This window comes from Bidens hawaiensis, unplaced genomic scaffold (assembly GCF_021521415.1).
Source record: "Bidens hawaiensis isolate Kalapana, Puna unplaced genomic scaffold, B.hawaiensis_p1.1 tig00050178_1, whole genome shotgun sequence".
In the NCBI taxonomy this organism is placed as follows: Eukaryota; Viridiplantae; Streptophyta; class Magnoliopsida; order Asterales; family Asteraceae; genus Bidens; species Bidens hawaiensis.
In genome coordinates this window covers 12,694-35,701 of record NW_027506145.1, presented here as the reverse complement: position 1 = coordinate 35,701, position 23,008 = coordinate 12,694, and positions in this window count along the sequence as shown.

Here is a 23,008-nt window from a genome sequence, read left to right as displayed (position 1 = left end):
AAAATCTGGTCAGTCCATACTGAAAACCTGAGAACACTATTCATCGTCATCCCCATATCACCAATCACCATAGATGACCAAACTTGTACCTGTAAATGATGACTAAAACAACGATCAATAACTTCAAGATAAATCAAATCAACTTACCAAACTCATGAACCGAATGCATCTAATATTTCAATCAAACATCACTGCAAATCCGTCAACCATGCTGATTATGGAAACATTTTGATTACATTTCCTTACCTTTTAAAGGAATCCGCTTGGAAGCATGAGGGGACAAGAAAGGATTGATGACGGCGAGTAGATGAAGGATTTGATGGTTATACTTTAAGAAGATTTTGGAAGATATTGGAAGTTCCAAATATCGAGAATGATTAATAGAGTGTAATGAGTGGCTTTTAAACTTCCAAGACGTCTCCATCTGTGTCAAAAACACATATGGACCGAGAACATGTAGAAACCGAGAACAGTTATTATGATCCGAGAATTCATCTCAGAGAAAATCTTTGGGCCAAACTAACCAGGCCGAGAACCAAAACACCTGTTGGGCCAAAGGATTGGCCCACTCATTTTGAAAAAATAAATCCCGATTGAATATCGATTTTTTAAAGACACTTGTTTTAATATGAGTAAATATGAGGTAAAAACAAAATTAAAAATAAAATAAAGTAAATAACCTTCAGAAGATTAGCATATATTTGGGATCAAATTTCAGCAATTTGAAAACGACCGGCCTTTCTAAGAAAAGATCCGAACATGAGATCATATTGATTAGGATACTTTCACAATAATTCATTTTCAGCATTATTATGACATAGTGAAAAGGTTGATGGCAGGTAATTAGAACTTAGCATGATTTCATCGCGCCAGTGATATGCTTAGGTTCAATTTGGCATAAGACTTATATGAACATCACTTATGGACCTCTGATGCCCCCTATCTCTTCTCAAAGCTTATTTGGCTTTCCCCAGATCACCCCAATTTGACTCCAACCCCCTAATGCTTGATCAAAAGAATTTCTTTATGTACAAAAAAAATTTAAGTTTTAAGGTTGAACGTTGGACTTACATGCCATCCGGACTTAGATGCCTTACATTCAGGGTGTTTATGACTTATTTGTATGCCCCACCCCTGTAGTTCCCTGATGCCCCTTTTAGCTTTTAAAATAAAATTACTTTGTAACAGTTTCATATATATACACATATATATATATAGTTTAACGTTTTTTTTTTTTTGCAATCAAGACACTAACAGGCTCGTGTATGACTGGGTAATTGCTTTTCTGCCTATCATTCGGAGAGATGTATCTAGGGACATGCAGATATCTTCAAAATGAGTCTCCGCAATAAGTTTAGCAGATTTAGTTTACATCACTTTAAACTTTTACTTATCATGGAAAGCTACCATACACATCAACGACTAATCAAGAGCCTTTTTAGCCTCATAACTTCACATGTTAAGCACACATAATCAATTTATCTATCATTTCTCAAAGGTTGGATCAATTTTCATTTGAAAATATTTTTAAGCTTCTAGTAAGCATTTGCTGAATAGTAATATCACTTCCCAGATTATAACCCTGAAAGAAAATTTTAAATTCAATCACCCCAGTCTCCATTAGTTTTCAGGTAAATGACTATCCCATGTGTCTACAAGTAGACGATAAGACCAAACATATAGGAGTATATGTCCCTCAAACCTAGGTGACCGACATAATTTTCAGTGAAGGAATCAAATTTTTTTTTTTAAGTTCAGTTGCCTCGGTAACTTTTAGTTCTAAGGTTAATGGCTATCACATGATTCAAGAGTTGATTATGGGACCAAACATATGAGATATGTCCGTTGAACTTGAGTAATCGACGTAATTTGAAGCAAAAAAAAAAAGCATAAATTTTTTTTTCTCCTCCTAAATTTGTACAAACTTAGCCTCAAAAAATATTTATGTACAAATTTAACCTAAAAAATACCCAGTCTTCAAAACGTAACATCATAAGAGACCCTACAAGCGCATTGAATCTGGCTGTTTCGACTGGTTTCGTAAATAGGTCCGTCACATTATTATCAGTATGGACATGTTCAAGATGAATTAGCTTCCGGTCGTAACAGTCACGGATAAAATGAATTTTGATATCGATGTGCTTGGTTTGATAATACCAGATATAGAATTAAGCATTCCTTTGTTGGTAAGATGAATAGAAAATCCCTTAGCACAAATCTGTGACACGCTGAGCAAACTGTGCTTTAACTCTGGAACATAGTTAACGCTTTCGAACTTCAGAACCCCGTTACTCACGGTACCCTTCTGAGTAATCTTCCCTTTTTCTCCTCCTGCAAAGGAAACATATCCGCCGTTAAATATTTGAATGTCACTCAGCTGAGATATGTCCCCCGTCATGTGCCTGGAATAGCCACTATCAACAAACCGTGGTCTGATAATATTCTTCCATAGCTGTTCCTACACAATGTGTGAGATCAATTAGTTTTGGGTACCCAGTCCATAGTAGTTCTGGGTAAGCCTAACTTAGTTAGACGTGTTACGGGCTGCCATGTCATATCATCATTGTTATCAAACATGGAATTATGCGATGATACGGATTTATAACCGGGGACTTTGGCAACCACATGTATTTTGGCTTTAAAACTTTTTGATTTATACGGGTGGTTGACTTGGTCTCTGGTCTGCGGATAGAAGACACGTTTGACTTTACCCTGTTTAATTTTCTCGGCTCATACACCCACTTTGGTCTAGGAACCGAGATTGTGTTTTCTTTCCGCTTCTGGGTCATAATGGTCTTGATCTGATGAAAACTTCACCTGTCAGCCTTGACTCTTCTCCCATTGCCTTCAGAGTGCCTTGTTTCATAATGCCTTGAATTATTTGAATGAAAACTTTTGTAAGCATTATGAGAAATGGTTCTCTGATTGCTTCTATAATATGGAACGTACAGGAGACGAGAACAGTTTCTTGCAATGTGACCGGGAATGCCACAATTAAAACAGGTTTGCCTTTTAACATAAAAATCATTGTGGCCAATTCCAGTCTCGCTCTTTTGTGTGAGCTTGTTTCTCCATTTCTGGATTTATCATTAGGAACTTCACATTTAATATCACAAGATCCTTTTTCCTTCAAAAACTTTGGTGACAAATATTTATTTTTGTTTTTAAGTTCACCGCTTTTATTTAAGGACAGATCACTGCCTTCCGAAGTTCTAGAAAAAGAAACCAAACGATTGTTCTTGCTCTTGAAACCAGAGCCCACACACACATTAGTAGCATTGTTATTCAAAAGAGACAAAACAGACAAATTTAAAGAAACAGATGAGTCAATGGGTGATTTATCATCTTCCTCAGTCTAGTCCTCAATTATGACTTCATCTGCACACGAACTAGACATATTAGAATCGTTCACCCCTAAGGTTGATTCAGTTGCCGAATCTGTATCAACCTTACCAGTTGCAGTTGGCTTACCATACTGCATACTTCTCTCCTTTTCTTCCTCTTCCTTGGAAAGAGGAAGACTTGTGTAGTTATTATTATACGGAGTTGGCATCAAGTTATAGCCTATACCTACACCTTTATGTTCTTTCCATTTCAACTGTTTCTCTATCATTGACTCAACAACAGCACTAGAGACATCAAATTTTTTAAAATTGAATTCAACATTTTCGAATTTATTTGTCAATTTGACTATCTCCAGTTTAGATGCTTCTAAATCGGCGGTTAGTTCAGCTATTTTATTTTTGGCATCTAAATGGTGACAACACTTTATGCTAAAATCTGATTGAAGTTTAGAGAAATCTTGTTTTTGTACCTCTATTTTATCATTTAATGCCTTTTCTAGTTTCTTTAGTGTTGAGTTTTCATGTTTAGTATTTTCAATTTCTCTCATTAGATTACTATTATGTATTTTGTACAGGCCTACCTTATCAATGCACGATTGAGAACAAAATACAGAACTTACCTTAGTTTGTTTGGTGGAGGTGAAAGCCATGAAAGCATGCTGAAGATCCATCGCCTGCTCCTCAGCCTTATTCTCCTCTTCATCAGCATTCATCTCAACAAAATTGGCAACTTCATTACTCAAACTCAGTGCTGCCATCTGATCCTCCCAGGAGAAGTTCTGAACTGCCAGACCCCGCTCACCTGTACTCGAACTAGTCACATTCTCTTATCTTCCACCATTCACCGGGACCATTGCTCTTTCTCTATTTCCTTCTTTATCCGGGTTTATGCATTTACGAGCAAAATGACCCGGCTCATGACAGTTGTAGCACCTTAGAGAGTTTTTGTTGAAACCCACTTTCTGATTTGCAGGCACATTCCAATTGTTCCTGCCTGTTCTTTTGGTGAATTTCTTGGCCCTGAAAACAGCCATGGCTATTTGCCATGAAATGGCCATCTCCTCCACATCGTCAGGATGTATCTGATCCAGCTCAGCAGCTACTACTGGTTGCACCAAGTCTCCAACAAGAAAAGCATTATAGCAGTTCATAAAACCTGCCATTAGGGCTATGTTCTCTTGAGTCTCCTTTGAAATAATGGGAATTTGAGTGTGAGACTGGCTGGAGGTGGCCATAGAGGCTTGTGATTTCGGTGCAGTAGTTTGTTGTGGAAAGAAGATAGGAGTAGCTGGCGTAGAATGAGGAATGGATTGACTTTGTGAGATCTAAACATGGAGAAGGTCTGTTGAGGCTGCTGTGGTTGAGGTGGCTGACTCTTGAATAGAGAGAAATTTTCTTGAGAGACCAGTCATTATTTGCCGGAGTGCCATAACCTGCAGTGTTGTAAGTACTAGCATGATTAATGGCACGTTGCTTGTCATCCATGTCACAAGCCTTGATGATTGCCATAACCTTCGACAGAGTCAATCTGGACAGATCCTTGGTCTTCTTAATGACAGCCACATTCAAGTCCCAGCTCTAAGGCAGTGAGTTAACCAGCTTGTTGTTGATCTCGGCAGATGTGAGATTTATATTTGCAGACCTAATCTCCGTGATTAACGAGATGAACCGGTTAAGCTGTTTTTCAAGAGACTCTCCCAAGACATAGTTGAACATGTTGAATTGTTGTCTTAGGAGATCTTGCCTATTTCTCCCCATGTCCTTATTACCCTCAAACACTTCAATGAGAGCCTCCTAGAGTCCTTTGGCAGAGTTCAACTCTCTAAATCCCTAGGCAATTTGTAAGACCCCGAACCTCGGGAATCCTACAGTTGGTAATCATATTCAAAAATTCTCAAAAATTTAAAACCAAACATGTTCATCTTATTAAAATCAGTTCAGAGTAATCAACAGTGGAATAAATAACATCAAATTCCCAAAAACCAGGAAAAGTACCCAAAACCAAAATTTAAATGTTTATAGTAATAAATTAAAAGAAACAGTTTACATTATTAATTCTTCGACTAGATATGCCTTCAACCGTCCGTGTAGTCTCTAGCACGTTCAAGCGGTAATGTCCAATCCTCAACCTGAAAATTAATCTAACATACACACAAAGTCAGCTTGAGCTGAGTGACTTCAAGGTTTCCATAAGTAACATCCAATAAACAATTTAACTCCATAAGTATAAAATGTAGGAGAAAAATCAGAAGTAATTAGATATATAACTTTCCTTGGTTAAGTCATAGGTAAATAAAATAATAAATAACTCTTCTTGATCAAATAATAAGTAAATAAAATATTAAACATCTTTTCTTGATCAAACACACAACACGGGTCTCCTCACCCCAGGTCTTCCCCGAGTAATATATTTGACCCGGCCGCAGTTTAACAAAAACCAACAAAATCATGCAACACGAGCCTCCTCATCCGGGTCTTTCCTGAGTAATATATTTGACCCGGTTACAGTTTACCCACACATACACATCCACATACACACTCACCAACATCTAATTCAAGCATTCAACCAAACCATATCATCACATTCAATCCATAAATAATGGATAATCTAGGAATTAATACTAGGCCTAATATTATCCTCGAGCCTAGACCATAAATAATGTATGTAACCTTAAGGAATATAAGACCATAAACGAGTCTAAAATATCCTAAGGCGTAGAAAATAATTCAAACATAGCTTTCAAAATGCACAATCACGAATAAGACCATGTAATACCATCCAAATAGTTTAAGCGATTAAAATCGGGTAAAATTTGTAATAGGGTGTGTATGCTAGCCCAAAACGTAAAAAGATTAAAAAGGGCTTCATGAACTCACCAGATATGAGGCACACAGTCAACAACGAGCTAGAGAATCCCTAAGTCAATCCACAATCACAAGCCTGTCGGATTGCACACAAAGATTACTAACCAAACCGTACCGACTCGTTTATCCTACGAGACGTTCTAACATGGTTCGAGTTACCTAAAGCCTCGACCTCAAAAAACTCAATCATAACAGCCCCCTGAGGCCTTACATTTACCGACACGACCCTTAGACACTCCCGGAAATAAAGAATTCCCAAATTACCCCCGGAAGCACTAGGTGATACTTACACGCGCGTTCAAGAGTTGTTTAGGCAATTAACATCCAACTCAGGCCCGTGTGGACCCAATATGATAAATTCACAACCAACAAGTCCACACGACGCTACACAAGACAAATGGGTCGGTAACTCGCAAGCTCAACGCACCAACTAATCGATAAACGCGAATATGCTTTGTACCGACCCGTTTGAGTAACCGACAACCAATTCATCCCCAATACTTATAAAAATCATTTTCCACCAGCCCGTACGTTAAACTGAAGCTATCCGAACTGAATTGGTCATCACTTACTTCATCCCTCGCGTTAAACGCAACAAATCACTATTCTAGACAACCGAAAACTAGTTTTCAAACTACAACTAGTTGACCAATCAAACGAACACCAATGGACATGATTTTATAGTATGTTATACTAGACATAACTAGGAAGATTTTGGTGCAAAAACCTCAACCAAAACAGTCCAAAATTTCTCAATTGGACACCCACCCGGTAAGCCTAAAAACAACCATTTTTCAACGAATAAACGAGCCATAAGGATGAATTAAGGTGAAAAAGAGTTGTGGACATTTAATACCGACCTGGAATTAAACTTTGGATGGCTGGATGGTGGTTGATTGCACGCAAAATGAGAGGGGGGGGGGGCTGCTTGCGCCGATCGGAGGTTAGGGTAGGTTAGGGTTTAATTTTTTTTAATATAATATAATATAATAACAATATTACATTCTAGTCCCCCTACTTTACTGATGGTTGAACTTGTGCGAGAGGTTAAGTATGATAGGTTTACGAGGGTGACCAGTAGCTCCCCGGAGAGTGCCGGGTCAAACTCGAAAGATATACACGATGCTAAAAGGCCAAACCTTTTAACGGAAATTAACGGACGTTACAAGTCTACCCCCTAAGAATGGGATTCGTCCCCGAATCCCACTACACAGGAACAAGCGTGGATAGAGACAATTCAAAACATCACATCATACACAGAACAGGTATAAATAGCACCTCTAATGATGATATCGCACTACCTCCTAGCTAAACAATTACGCGCGAAAGCTTTCGAGAGGGAGATAAATAGACAGCGCAATTTTAACAAATAAAACGATTAAAAGGGGTTACCTGAAATGGAGTCTGCATCCTCCTTTGCCTCCTTCGTAGAGATATTGAAGGCCCTAGCCTTAGTATTTGGCTTGTCTTCCAACTTAACTCTAGAAGAGTTTCCTCGCTCAGAACCTCCCGCCTTATTTTTAGTACATCGAGATGCCAAATGCCCAGACCCCTCACACCGGTAACAAGTCAACGTCGGACACTCGTAGTGGAAGTGTCCGGTTTTCGCACACCAGAAACAATTGATAGACATAGACCTACATTTTCCACTATGCGGTTTCCCACACTTCTTGCATCTTTCGTCATAAGTCTCCCCACTGAATTTCGACATTTCAGCCCTCGCTTTCTTTCCTGCCGACACAGAATCACTGCCCCCATAGCGCTTGCCATTGGAGTTAGGGTTTGGCTTCCAGTCGGGTTCACCGTTTCTCTCTGATCATACAAGGTGTCGGCCAGAGCAACCACTGAATGGAAAGAGCCCATGTCCGTGGTTATCACACCCCTCCGAATATCCACCGGAATACCTTTCACATACTTTTTAATCCTCTTAGCTTCGGGAGTAACTTGATCGGGACATAAACGGGCCATTTGATTAAACTTTGTAGTATACTCTCGGTGGGTCATATCTCTCGCTTCCAAGGTCAAGAAATCCTGTTCAATCTTATCCAATTCGTGCAGAGGACAAAATTGATCGAGAACCAATCGCTTCAATTCCTCCCAAGTCATCCTTCTAATAAACCGATCACCCAACGCCTGAGCCAGATTATCCCACCAACACAGCGCCTCGTAACGAAACGAAGCGGTACCAAAAGTAACCATATCCTCCCCTTTACACCTACTGATCTTCAGTACCATTTCCATTTCCCTCACCCACTGATGTGCTGCCGATGCATCCTTAATGCCATCGAACGTGGGAGGATCGCACTTCTTGAATTTCCCATACGAACAACCCCGAGCAGAGACGCTAAACGCACGAACCTCTTCTTCATCCTCACTTGGTGCCATCACTTTATCTTCAACCTGAGTCTCTCTATCATTCCCTGCTTACCCGCACTCTTACCAACCATTGACTCCTCCATGGCCCTATCGGCCTCAGCAACGATCTCGGGAATGGCGCTATGGAGCACCCAGTAAACCTCATCCGTGATTGCCACGCGCATAGCAGGATCTAAGGCGGGGTTTCTGTAAGACCCCGAATCCTGGGAATCCTACAGTTGGTATTCATACAAAACATTTGTAAAAATACTTAAACTTGAAAACAGTTCGTTTCATTAAAATAAGCATCTCAGAGTATAATTCAGCGGAAAACATAAATAATAAAATAAGTTCCCAAAACCCGGGAGTTATGCCCAAAACCAATTTAAATGTATTTAAATAAATGTTAAAAAGAAAACGATTATTATTATTGAAACATCCGACTAAGCATGCCCTCCACCGTCCAAGTAGCTTCGTGCACGTCCAAGCGGTAATGTATCCACATCCTAACCTGAAACTTACACTAACATGCACACAAAGTCAGCTTGAGCTGAGTGAGTTCAAGTTTTAATAAATAACATCAATCATAATAATCATAATCGTCATTCCAAAGGTTTTAAACTGTAAACGGGATACATCAGTTAGGCCATCATCTTTAGTAAATAATCATCCTTATATATATATATACATACATACATATATATAAACATCTCTATAAGTGCATCCCTATATATATAAATATATATATATATATATATATATATATATAACATCCAGTAATAACATCAGGGTCGAGAAAACGTATAACCCAAACACGTAACATCTCATTAACGTATGCAAACACAAAGTAGGTATACGTAACATCCGTAGTCGATAACGACTACAACATCGCCAAATATTTGCCATACAATAATATATATACATACATACTATAACATCCCAAGGCCTACCATATACGAGCAAGCGTATATAAAATAGTTTTAATGTTTCATCAAGAAAATTGTTTAGGTGTGCATGCTAGCCCAAAGCTTAAAAGGAGTTAAGAGGGGCGTCATGAACTCACCTGACACGAGGCACAAAGTCACCACGAGCTAGAGAACCCCTAAGTATTTCCACAACTCACAAGCCTGTCGGATTATACACATTAATTACTAACGATACCGAATGGACTCGTTTACCCTACGAGGTGTTCTAACATGGTTTGAGTTACCTAAGCCTCGTCCTTACAAATTTCAATTAAAACAGCCCCCGGGGCCTTATATTTACCAAAACCACCCTTTTAAAATCCCGAAAATAAAGAATTCCCAAACTACCCCCGGAAGTGCTAGGTGAGACGAAAATGTGCGTTTATGAGTTGTTTAAGCACTTAACATCCAATTCAGCCCCGTTTGGACCAAATTTGATAAAATCACAGCCTACTAGCCCACACGACACTCACGAGTTGGATGGGTGGGTAACTCACAAGCACAACGCACTAATTATCAAATAAACGCGAATTCGCGTTGTACCGACCCGTTTGAGTAACCGAAAACCAATTCAGCCCCAACACTAAAAAAAAGTAATTTTCCAACAGCCCGTATATCAAACCGAAGCTACCCGAACTGAATTGGTTGTTAATTACTTCAAACCTCGCGTTAAACGCAACGATTCACTATTCTAGACAAACCGAATACTAGTTTTCAATCTACCACTAGTTGCCCAATCAAACGAACACCAAAGCACACGATTTTAAAGTATGTTAAATTGGATATACCTAAGAATTTTATGGAGCAAGAACCTCAATCAAAACAGCCTCGAATGTGCTCAAAAGGACAGCCACCCGGTAAGCCTAAAACGAACTTATCGATCAATACGGGTATAAAATGCAGATTTTAGCATGTGAAGATGCATTTTATTACATAGGAAAACCATAGATATAAATTATGAAATGTTTACCGGAGTTTAATAAATTTCTTAGTCTTTCAAAAATATTTTTGTTTTATTTTTCTAATGCGCACAAAAATCATAAAAATTCCTCCAACACAAAAAGGTACGTGTAGCTATTTCAGTGTGCAACAAAATGGATTTATTTTTATAAAAATTATTACCAAAACAAATTAAACGATTCCAATTGAGTTAGATTCCTAACTCAAAATATTAAGTTCCAGAAGTGGAACCAACCAATTTGGACTTGTCGAAAAAGAGTTATGATGTCGGGAAGACAGATCAGAATCCGTCATCCCGCATCAGCTTTGATACTCGATCTTATAAAATCATAAAAAGCATTCAAATCTCGTCCAAAAATTACATATTATACCTTTCTGGAAACTAAACTCAAAGTAGAACATCATAGAAACAAGAATCGATCAAAAACAATAAATTTTCATCGAGTTACAGACCGAGCAATAAAGGATTATGAATATGTCAGCAACTGTTTTAATCAAAATTCAAACCCTAACATGCTCAACAAAGTGTTTAATGGTGAAAAGGACTTGTATTAGGGTAGGACCGACCTTGAATTAGACTCGGGATGGCTGGAACTTGGCTGGAGCTGCACAAAAATCGATGAGGGAGGCTGGTGAGAGGCGTCGATTAGAACTAGGAGGAAGGAGAAGGAGTTTTAGGGTTTATTTATATAAAATGTTACATCTAGGCCCCCAGACTTGTAAAATGCAATAACTTGGATGAAAGGTTGGATAATTTGACTTACGAGAATGACAAGGAGGCCCCTGAAGAATGACGGATCAATCCCGATAAATATACAAACTCTACTAGGTTTAAGTCTTTTAACGGAAATTTACAGGCATTACAGTCCCTCCCTCATGAATCGGGGTCTCTTCCTGCTGGGGAGTCAGGTCCTCTCTCTCAGTCTCGACATTTGTTCTACGACCACGACCGCTAGGGCGACCATTCTTTGTTGAACGGGTACTGGCCATATCCTATTTCTACAAAGACAGAACTCCAACACGATCAGGTACAAGTAACATTTAGAACAAGGAAGGTAACGGTAAACTGCTAATAACGTTGATCAAGTGTTATTAATTGTTTACTTTACCCGCCCATCCTAGGCACCCCCTGCCCCTAACCACATTAGTATTCTATCTAACACTTAGCAATTAATCATATAATGGAACCTTTAGAACTTGAAAGAATTACTGAATAATTAAAATTTACCTCTTGGCGTGCAGCTACTTGCGGTTGGCATTTCTAGTCCCTTCTCTTATAGTTCGAGTCCAAGCATTCGGGGATGCTCGGATCCCTCGAACCATGGCTCTGATACCAACTTGTAAGACGCCGAAACTCGGGAATCCTACAGTTGGTAATCATATTCAAAAATTCTCAAAAATTTAAAACCAATCATGTTCATCTTATTAAAATCAGTTTAGATTAATCAACAGCGGAATAAATAACATCAAAATTCCCAAAAACCAGGAAAAGTACCCAAAACCAAAATTTAAATGTTTATAGTAATAAATTAAAAGAAACAGTTTGCATTATCAATTCTTCGACTAGATATGCCTTCAACCGTCCGAGTAGTCTCTAGCACGTCCAAGTGGTAATCTCCAATCCTCAACCTGAAAATCAATCTAACATACACACAAAGTCAGCTTGAGCTGAGTGAGTTCAAGTTTTCCATAAGTAACATCCAATAAACAATTTAACTCCATAAGTATAAAATGTAGGAGAAAAATCATAAGTAATTAGATATATAACTTTCCTTGGTCAAGTCATAGGTAAATAAAATAATAAATAACTCTTCTTGATCAAATCATAAGTAAATAAAACATTAAACATCTTTTCTTGATCAAACACACAACACGGGTCTCCTCACCCCGGGTCTTCCCCGAGTAATATATTTGACTCGGCCGCAGTTTAACAAAAACCAACAAAATCATGCAACACGAGCCTCCTCACCCGGGTCATCCCCAAGTAATATATTTGACTCGGTCACAGTTTAATAATACAAAAGTCACGCAACATGAGCCTCCTCACCCCGGGTCATACCCGAGTAATATATTTGACTCGGTCACGGTATAACATACCAATACACGTGATACGGGACTCCTCACCTCGGGTCTTCCCTAAGTAATATATTTGACCCGACCACGGTTTAGCAGGACGGCGTGCCTCCTCACCCCGTATCATCCCCAAGTAATATATTTGACCCGCCAGGACATAAACATGCAACACGGGCCTCCTCACCCCGGGTGTTCCTCGAGTAATATATTTGACCCGGTTACAGTTTACCCACACTTCCACATCCATATACACACTTACCAACATATAATTCAAGCATTAATTCCTAGATTATCCATAAATAATGGATAATCTAGGAATTAATACTAGGCCTAATAGTATCCTCGAGCCTAGACCATAAATAAAAGCATGTAACCGTAAGGAATATAAGACCATAAACGAGTCTAAAATATCCTAAGGCATAGAAAATAATTCAAACATAGCTTTCAAAATGCACAATCACGAATAATACCATGTAATACCATCCAAATAGTTTAAGCGATTAAAATCGGGTAAAATTTGTAATAGTGTGTGTATGCTAGCCCAAAACGTAAAAAGATTAAAAAGGGCTTCATGAACTCACCTGATACGAGGCACACAGTCAACAACGAGCTAGAGAATCCCTAAGTCAATCCACAATCACAAGCCTGCCGGATTGCACACAAAGATTACTAACCAAACCGTACCGACTCCTTTATCCTACGAGACGTTCTAACATGGTTCGAGTTACCTAAAGCCTCGACCTCAAAAAACCCAATCATAACAGCCCCCTGAGGCCTTACATTTACCGACACGACCCTTAGACACTCCTGGGAATAAAGAATTCCCAAATTACCCCCGGAAGCACTAGGTGATACTTACACGCACGTTCAAGAGTTGTTTAGGCAATTAACATCCAACTCAGCCCCGTGTGGACCCAATATGATAAATTCACAACCAACAAGTCCACACGACGCTACACAAGACAAATGGGTCGGTAACTCGCAAGCTCAACGCACCAACTAATCGATAAACGCGAATATGCGTTGTACCGACCCGTTTGAGTAACCGACAACCAATTCAGCCCAATACTTATAAAAATCATTTTCCAACAGCCCGTACGTTAAACCGAATCTATCCGAACTGAATTGGTCATCACTTACTTCATCCCTCGCATTAAATGCAACAAATCACTATTCTAGACAACCGAAAACTAGTTTTCAAACTACAACTAGTTGACCAATCAAACGAACACCAATGGACATGATTTTAAAGTATGTTATACTAGACATAACTAGGAAGATTTTGGTGAAAAACGTCAACCAAAATAGTCTCGAAATTGCTCAATTGGACAGCCGCCCGGTTGGCCTAAAAACAACCGTTTTTCGACGAATAAACGAGCCATAAGGATGAATTAAGGTGAAAAAGAGTTGCAGACATTTAATACCGACCTGGAATTAAACTTTGGATGGTTGGACGATGGTTGATTGCATGCAAAATGAGAGAGGGGGGGGGCTGCTTGCGCCGATCGGAGGTTAGGGTAGGTTAGGGTTTAATTTTTTTAATATAATATAATAACAATAATACATTCTAGTCCCCCTACTTTACTGATGGTTGAACTTGTGCGAGAGGTTAAGTATGATAGGTTTACGAGGGTGACCAGGAGCTCCCCGGAGAGTGCCGGGTCAAACCCGAAAGATATACACGACGCTACAAGGCCAAACCTTTTACGGAAATTAACGGACGTTACACAATTTCAGGTGATAGTGCCATGGTCAACGTAGCTAAAGCTTTCTCATCTTCCTCAACAATGTCAAAAATTAGCATTAGTATACAATGCAATTGGCTTTGTCTCAACCTCTTCGGAGCCCTCTCTTTAACAGGTAATAGACTGAGGACCTTTGACTATGCTTCTCCACATCTTCGCATCATTTGCTTTCACGTACTTCTCAAATCTGAACTTCCACTCAGCAAACCCTTCTGATATCAGAAGACGAGGCACACGAGTGGTAGTTCCCATGATGGAGTCAAGTTCTTGATGGAGCGTTGCATTTGAGGACATATTGACGCCTGATTGATCCATGATATCCTTAACCGAAAACTTGATGAAGAGACCGAAAACAACAAATTTCTTCCGAGAACTCAGGATGTTGACTGAGAACTGTCAACAATATCCGAGGACACACGAACTTTGCCGAGAACGATGAAATCACCCCTAGAACGACGAATTCACCCCGAGAACTTGTAAATCCTCCCGAAAACCTTGAATGCTGACCGTGAACCTTGAGATCTTCCCGAGAACTACGAATTCACCCCGAGAACTTCAAGATCAACCAGAGAACTAAGAATAGTTCAAGATATGGCAAATCATGAATATTTAACTAAATCTCGAGAATGATGGGATTTAAATTAGATATGAGAGATACCAAAATCTACTCCAAACAAAACTTTCACCAGCTAAAGAACACGAAGAACACCCTTCTTCGAGATCCAGAAACCTTTAACACAACAAACCTTCTTAGATCAACGACAGAATCCTTGATATCACCAATAACCGAGCCTAGAATAGGTCTATAGGCTCGGATACCAATTGTAAGTCCCGTGACGGATCTTTCAATGTGATATCAATATGCTTGATGATTAGGCGAAAACTAATCACCAAGCTGATTCAATAAAGCAACCAAAAACACAAGATAAACAACGAAGAAGCTTCAAAACACACGTATATTATACGTCGGGTGCTTAAGCCCTTAACAACTTACACGGTTAAAAATGATCATGAACGAACAACCCTAAACCGTTAACATATGTTCTATATATATCCTACCAACTAGGCACAAACCAACTAAAAGCCCACCGAGATCAACAGACCTCGGCGTACAAACAGAAGGCCCAAACTAGCCAAGACTAAGTCCAAAACTACAAGCATAAACCACAAAATACGGTCGAGGTATTCTACCTTGACGCGCTCTCCGAGACTTAGACGCGATGGATGCACACTCGGGAGCCTGCCCGAGTTGTAGAGTTTGTGTTTCTGTACTTGTGTGTGCTATCTATTTTATTTGTTTTGTCTATTTTAGGATGTTTCAAAAAAAAATAAAAGTATAAAAACCAAAAACACAAAAATATGTTTATTTGTTTATGTTTTTGTTTTCCGTGTTTTATGCCGCTACATGTGAGCGAGTTTGAGTTCTGCAGGTTATATTATGCGCATGGTAGCTACGATGGTGTTGTGGAACAGGTTCTCCCGAGGTTGCGGCCGCGAATGAAATGCAATACGGTCGTTTGGATACTACTCAGCTGTTGAAGATTCTGCACACAAACCAGGGGAGTAACCCGTTCTTTGTTTTAGTCTTGTATACTTTATTTTTATTTTATTTTATTTCTTTTCCTTATATTCGTCGAGAACGATTTCGTTCTAAGTGTGGGGATGGGGTTTATTTTACTCAGTTGTAGGAAATTTTATTGAAAAATAAATAAATAAAAAATAATAAAAAAATTAAAATTTGAAAATTTTTGAAAAAATAGTCCTTTGAAATTTGTTTTCTCTACGTTAAACAGGAGATAATATTATTACCAAGTAGTGGTTATTTTATAACTTCTTGGTGTTTTCAAAAAATATATATATATATATATATATATATAATAAATAAGAACAGTGCCCATTAGACCCGAACGTAATGTATGGTAACCGAACGGTTTAGACTCAGTAATCGTGTGTCGGTAGGCTCAGCCTTTGAGAATGAAAGGGCGGTTTGGTTGTTGACCTAATTGAACCTCTTAAATGGCCTGACTTTAGCGGGAAACGTGTTAGGGGTTTTGTTTGTTTAACGAAGCTCGTGACAGGACTGGAATGAAAAGCTGGGTCATACTCAAGCCTCGAGTCACATGATCGTCTGTTTATATTAGCTGTTTTATCTTTTGTATTTGTTTATATTCAGGCAAAGCCATGTACTACGATAAAAAAAAATAAAAAAAAAAATAAAAAATTTGCAAAAAGCTAAAAGGAAGAAAATAAAAATAAAAGAGATGCATTTGTAATTGCGTGCACTTGAAAGAGAGCTAGAGTTTATAGTTTGTATATGAGTAGAAATGTTTTAATCATGTGGCATTAGGTTTAAGTCAAGTTGGGGTGGCTCGGCCCGGTAAAACCATAATGGGGCTTTTAGGTGTGGGTTCCACTTAGTCATACAAATTAATAGAATTGTCACGCCTTATTTACCTCGGTAAGTATTAGGGGCATGGGTTTAAAGTGGACAGCAATACAGGCAATCGACCTGATCTAGCTTATTAGGTGAAAGTTGGAAGAGATAATTGGGTAACGGGTCACTTGTTCTAATATTTTAAAAAGAAAAAAAAATATAATAATAATAATAATAATAATAAATAAATAAATAAATAAATAAATAAAACCAAGAGTTATCGGTTAAAACTCGGATATGATCCTGTGTAGTATTCTTTTTCAGGGACGAAAAAGTTTTAAGTGTGGGGATATTTGATGTGTTGTAAAACACACGTATTTTCCGCACCTTTTATCTACGTATTGTATTACATTTTATGTATTTTAACTTGTTTTAGATTGGTTTTAGATAGGTTTTATTATCTTGTAGGCTAAGGGTTAAAAGGAAGAAAAACCGAGCTTTTGGAGTAGTTTACGAGCCTTTTACGCATACGTTTTCAAGTAAAAACCCAAGGCCCGGTCCGTTACATCATGGAAAAGCCCAAGCCTACTATTATATTATAATATAAAAAAGAAATAAAAACCCTAGGGCAGCTAGTACCTGCAATCGGAATTCACAGTAGAAGGAAGAAATGAAAAAATCTTTTGTCGGCTAGGTCTTGGTGTTTGTGGCAGCTAGGGAAGGAAGAAGAAGGAAAGGACAAGTCGCGGGATCATTCACGATCAATTTACAGCCATGAGCAGCCCATAAACATCCATATCCTTACACCTTTTTCATTGTTCATATACTTTGATTTACTTGTTCAATTGATTAGTAGTTTTGCAATTACTTGAGATATTGACTTGTTATTGATTAGTATTGATTATTGAATGTTTGAATTGATATTTGAGATGAGTTTTATGGTGATTTCATTGAGCGTTTGCTGCTGTCCAAAGATGATTATTGGCTAAATTTGCTAGTTTTACTTAGGAATGATGAAAATTGTTAATGTTTGATGAGCTTGTTGGATTGTTTGATTGCTAGACGTATTTTGCTATTGTAAAGTTTGATTTAGACTACAAATAGGTTGTGTTTAAGGGCTGGAATTATTGGTTAATTGATTGCATAAACCCCGTGTGTTGGTTGATTAGTTTTGTGTTAATTGATCGATGCATTGTTTGATTCTAGACTTGGTGTTTAGGGTTTGTTTGCGGTAGGAACAACCGTAGGGTTTTGTTGCATGATTAATTGATTAAAGTACAGCGGTTAGACACCTTCTTTGAGACCGAGAGGTGATAGGAAGTTAGGATCATCTCATTGCCTTTATATGCTAGAATAAGGATTGCGCGAGAGCGAGTTTGTTTCTAGTCAGGTTTAGGTGTTTTGAGTGACTAGTTGATCTATTTTAGTTTAAGTTGAATTGTTCCTCTATCCTTGGTTGTGTAGTATTCATTGCCATTAGGGTCGAGTTTTGGTGAGACTGAGAGGTGATCTAGCATTAGAACACGTTAGCAATTGTTTCCCAGCTTGGTCGTTTTAGCCGATTTTGAATAGTTTAGGCTTGTTGAGTGAGACCGAGAGGTAATCTAGTGAGCCCGAGCGATCCTTAGTCATGTCATCTTTAGGAACCGGTCTCTTGAAGTCATCCAATCCATTAGCCTGTTAGGCCTACAATTTGATTCAGACCTAGGTAGACGTTTTTCTCCATCCCAAGTCAACTAAGTTAGTTTGTCGTTAAGTTTTCTATTTTTGGTAAGTTTTGTCAGTCAGTTAGGTTAGTTCAGTTAAGTAAGTAAAAAATCAAAAATCAATATGATATTATTCTAAGGTAGGTCTTGTCTAGGGTTAGTGATCGTTAGCGTCTTACGTGTCCACGTGTTCGATACTCGGACTTCCTAGGTCTATACTACTTGCGATCGGTACACTTGCCGGTTGTGTGTGGTTTTAGGATTTTCGTTTTAATATTAAAGCTTAGTTGTGAGGGTCATTATTATAGGGTTATTAGACACACATCACATACCAATTTATCAAAAACAATAACGTCGATCTTTGAATGACCCGAAAGATACCACAAATAGGAATATGGTAAGCACACTTATATATAGGATGTACCAGCGGCATATCCACCATGCCCTTATCATATTTCATCTCTCCCGTCTTTCAAAATCAATCCAAGTTTTGAGTTATTGCACACAGCTTACTTATTATGTCTTCCATGCGAGGACTTGGATAATTACGTGTCGACCCATATTTAATATCATCGTCGGATGGTCCACGTAATTCCTCCCATTGTGTGGGTTTAAAATATAATAAGTCCTTGTGTGAAAACTTTTGAACTTAAGAACAATGAACTATACAGATCAAAATTTTAACATAAAATAGGAGCCAATCCTTAAGGTCAAGGATAAGCAAAAATATGAAATCATTGAAGTTTTAAAGATACAGACAATGTTTACCAAACAAAATACGCAAAACTCTTGAGAGTATGAAATAATTAGAATAATGGACGACAACAATTGAAATCATGAACATGAAATAGTAAAGTTGAAAATAACATGTTAAGTAAACATAGCATTTAGCTACAAAATGTAAACACGTAAGTTAATAAGCATTGGGTCCGAGAATAAGATATGATAATGAAACTTTAATAAAAGAATCAAGTAAATTCTTGGAGTCAATAATGACTCTATAAACAAATGAAAATATCAACGTGAATAAGAGCCATATTTGTGATTAATAAATAATTGCAACTTTGAGATCAAAGTAAAACATTGACCTCAAATTGGTAAAACATCGAGAATGAAATAATCGAAATTTCAAGATCGAATTAAATATTGATCATAAATTGGTAAAACATTGGGATTATGAATACAAAATGATCCAAGCAAAATGTTTAAGCGGAAATAGAACAATATGACCAAACTATTCGTGTAATAAACTCAACATGTGTATAAACATGCTCATGGTCTCCAACTTCCACTAAACAATTCTATTTATGGGAAATCGGTTATAGACCATGAGATTGAAATAACAAGGTAAACTGCTTCAAAATGTATCTATGAGTGCGAATAGTTCACAAATTAACGAACAATCAATCTCGATATTAACTTCATAGAAAACCTTTGAATGGAATTCGATACCTAAAACTTCATGAAAATGTCCAAACGGAATAATATCTCTTAACATATGAAGGAAAACAAAGAGGTAATGTAACATCCGTATTACGAGATTACTAAATAAAAGAAAATTATTGTTTCGTGTGAGTCGCTCATTTAAATGGGTGCGTGTTTATATTTGATAAGGATTAGGATTGGTGAAGGAAGTGGGTGGTGGGGTCCATAGCTCTCTATATAAGGCCATCCCCCCATCCCTTCACCATTTCTTCCTACAACACACACACACTCCCTAGAACACACACATACTCTCTCTCAAGAACCGAATCCGATTCCGGGCTAAAGTAAATAAGATCTTGGTGATCAAGTGTCTTCAAACAACAAGAATCACGTCCAGATCCTCGAGTTGTCCAGATACGAACCAAACCCGAAGCCAAAGGTGAGTTTTAGCCAACAAGGTTAAGTTTTGTGGTTGAGTTCGACATGCAAATTGATATCTTAGTAGATCGGGTTGTAGGATGTAAGAAAAACATAAACTTGGTGAGTCTTAGCCTCACGAGTATGAAATAGGACAAAAAGGTGATGTTCGGACCTCATAAAACACGGGTATACAAAGTTGGTACGACCCTAAACCCATACAAAAAGGGTAAAACCGGGTCCTAAGGAGGAAATAAGGAGAAAAATGGCTTTAAAATGGTAAAAGCGAAGAAAAAGGTAATTTCGCATCGCATAGCCATGCGAAGCGAAAAAGGTTGTTTCACGAAAAAGGTTGTTTCGCATCGCACAGCCATGCGAAGCGAAAAAGGTTGTTTCACATCACACAGCCATGCGAAGCGAAAAAGGTTGTTTCACATCGCACAACCATGCGAAGCGAAAAAAGGATGTTTCGCATCGCACAGCCATGCGAAGCGAAAAAGGTTATTTTCGCATCGCATGACCATGCGAAGTGAAAAAGTTCCATGCGAAGCGAAAGGTTCCATGCGAAGCGAAAAAGTTCCATGCGAAGCGAAATTCACATGCGAAATTTCATGAAACTAATTTTCTGATGCGTTTTTGTTAAAGGACCATTAATGAAAATAAAAATTTTCCGAGCTGACCTAGCAGCTCAACCCCAGCCAAGGGCTCTGCCCCTTGGACCCTGCCAGGGGCTGCCGCCCTTAGACCCCGCTACCAAGGGCGCTGCCCCCGGACCCCCGTTAGTTGAGGGTTCGTAAACTTAAATGTAGGAAGTAGTAGTAATAGATAATTGACACGGGTAATGTATTGTACAGTTAGCCGTACACAACTAAAGAAGGGAGTTACCATTACCGACGAGAGAAACCGACTCTAGGTGAGTTTCTAGCCCCATTTGTGTGTTATGTTTTGGGGCTGTGTGCATACTCAATGTGATTAGTTAATACACTTACCTTAAGTGGTAAGTGTATGCTGTATGAATGTTTATAAACATACCTAATTAGTGTAGAAAGAGTTAAACGTATGTGTGAAGAGGTATATGAGAACAGATATAGCTAATGAAAGAAAGGTATGTACGATATGTGTAGTGTATGAATGGTATGTATGATATGTAGAGCTGAAGAATAAAGGGTTGCCTACCCTAATAATATAGGCGAAGAGTAAAGGGTTGCCTACCCTAATAATATAGGCGAAGAATAAAGGGTTGCCTACCCTAATAATATAGGCGAAGAATGAAGGGTTGCATACCCTAATAATATATGCAAAGGTTATAGAGCGAAAGGCTCTTTAAAAACGTAGGAAGGTTATGTATGTATAAAATAATGAAGGTAAGTAAAAGTAGGAATGTATGGAAGTAAGAATGTAAAGAATAAGAATGAAATGTATGTACCTGCTTAACTAGAACTCACTCAGCGTAGCTGACTTTTAGTATGCACGCAGGCAAATAGGTTGAAGCAGCTGGCTTGAGGAGGGACACATGGCATGAGCTAAAGAGACGGGTATCTATGAAGAAGCGTCATGACTATTTTATGTTATGTCTATGAATGGATAATTTGTATGTTAAGACAAGATTCGATGTTTTGTAATGTAATGCATAAAGTTTTTAATTATTCCGCGAAAGTTTTAATTGACTCTGATTTTAGAACTGTGTTTATGAGTAAATCCAACACCAAGGTAGGGTTTCCGGGATCGGGGCCTTACAGGTAATTTGCGATACCCGTCTTCTCAAAATGGGTTTTGCGGTATGAAGGTAATTGTGGTGCGGTGGTATGGTGTACTAATCCGAAACTCATTGGCGTTTACAAAGGAGGGAAAAGAAATGATTGATGACATTGTTTGTAAAAATTGTTTGTAAGGTCGTGATGTTTATAACCCAAAGGTAGCTTATGATAATAATTTTGAATATATACTTAGCTAGTTAGAAAACTTTCGATGTAAAGGATTTTCCTGGTTGGGTGACGTTTTAGAAAAATAGAAGTTGTTAGATAAAATGACTCATTGATGGTAATATAATAGCCTGACGACTTGGGAATTGTTTTAAAGAGATATATCTTATTTTATTTTAATAGTTTTATTGGAATAATAATAATAATAATAATAATAATAATAATAATGCTAATATTAATGGTAATAATGATAATAATAGTAATAATAGTAATGGTATTAATAATGCTAATATTAATGGTAATAATAATAATAATAATAATAAAAATAATAATAATAATAAGGTATTGATAGTAATGATAATAATAGTAGTAATAATAATAGTGATAAAAATGAACCATTTGAATTTTCGTAAACTTCTTTTGATGCAAAAACTACTTGAATATATTTCGTATAACATTATAAACTTATTAATGATTTATTTAAAATAATAAAGGTTTGGAATTTCACGAAAGAAAATGTTTGAAAAAGGACTAAATGCGGAAAAAAAGTGCAGGGATTAATAACAGATTTGAAAAGGCGAAGTATTGAAGTCGAAATTCAACAAAACCCTTGTGAGGTCAAGGAACACGGGGTAACGTTTTTGTATGGCAGAAACAAGTTAAGCCTTAAAACGGTGTGCTCGGTTTACTTCAATAGTAGCGAGTTTGAAGTACGTGCATGAGGTAGGGCAGAAGGTGGGGGATAAATGGTTGGGTGATAGGTCAATAAAGATGTTGTGTTGAGTATGCATAGTTATGATTCAAAGGTTGATGAGTTGGTCGGACTTAGCATCATTTGAAACATTTTGATGTCGCGG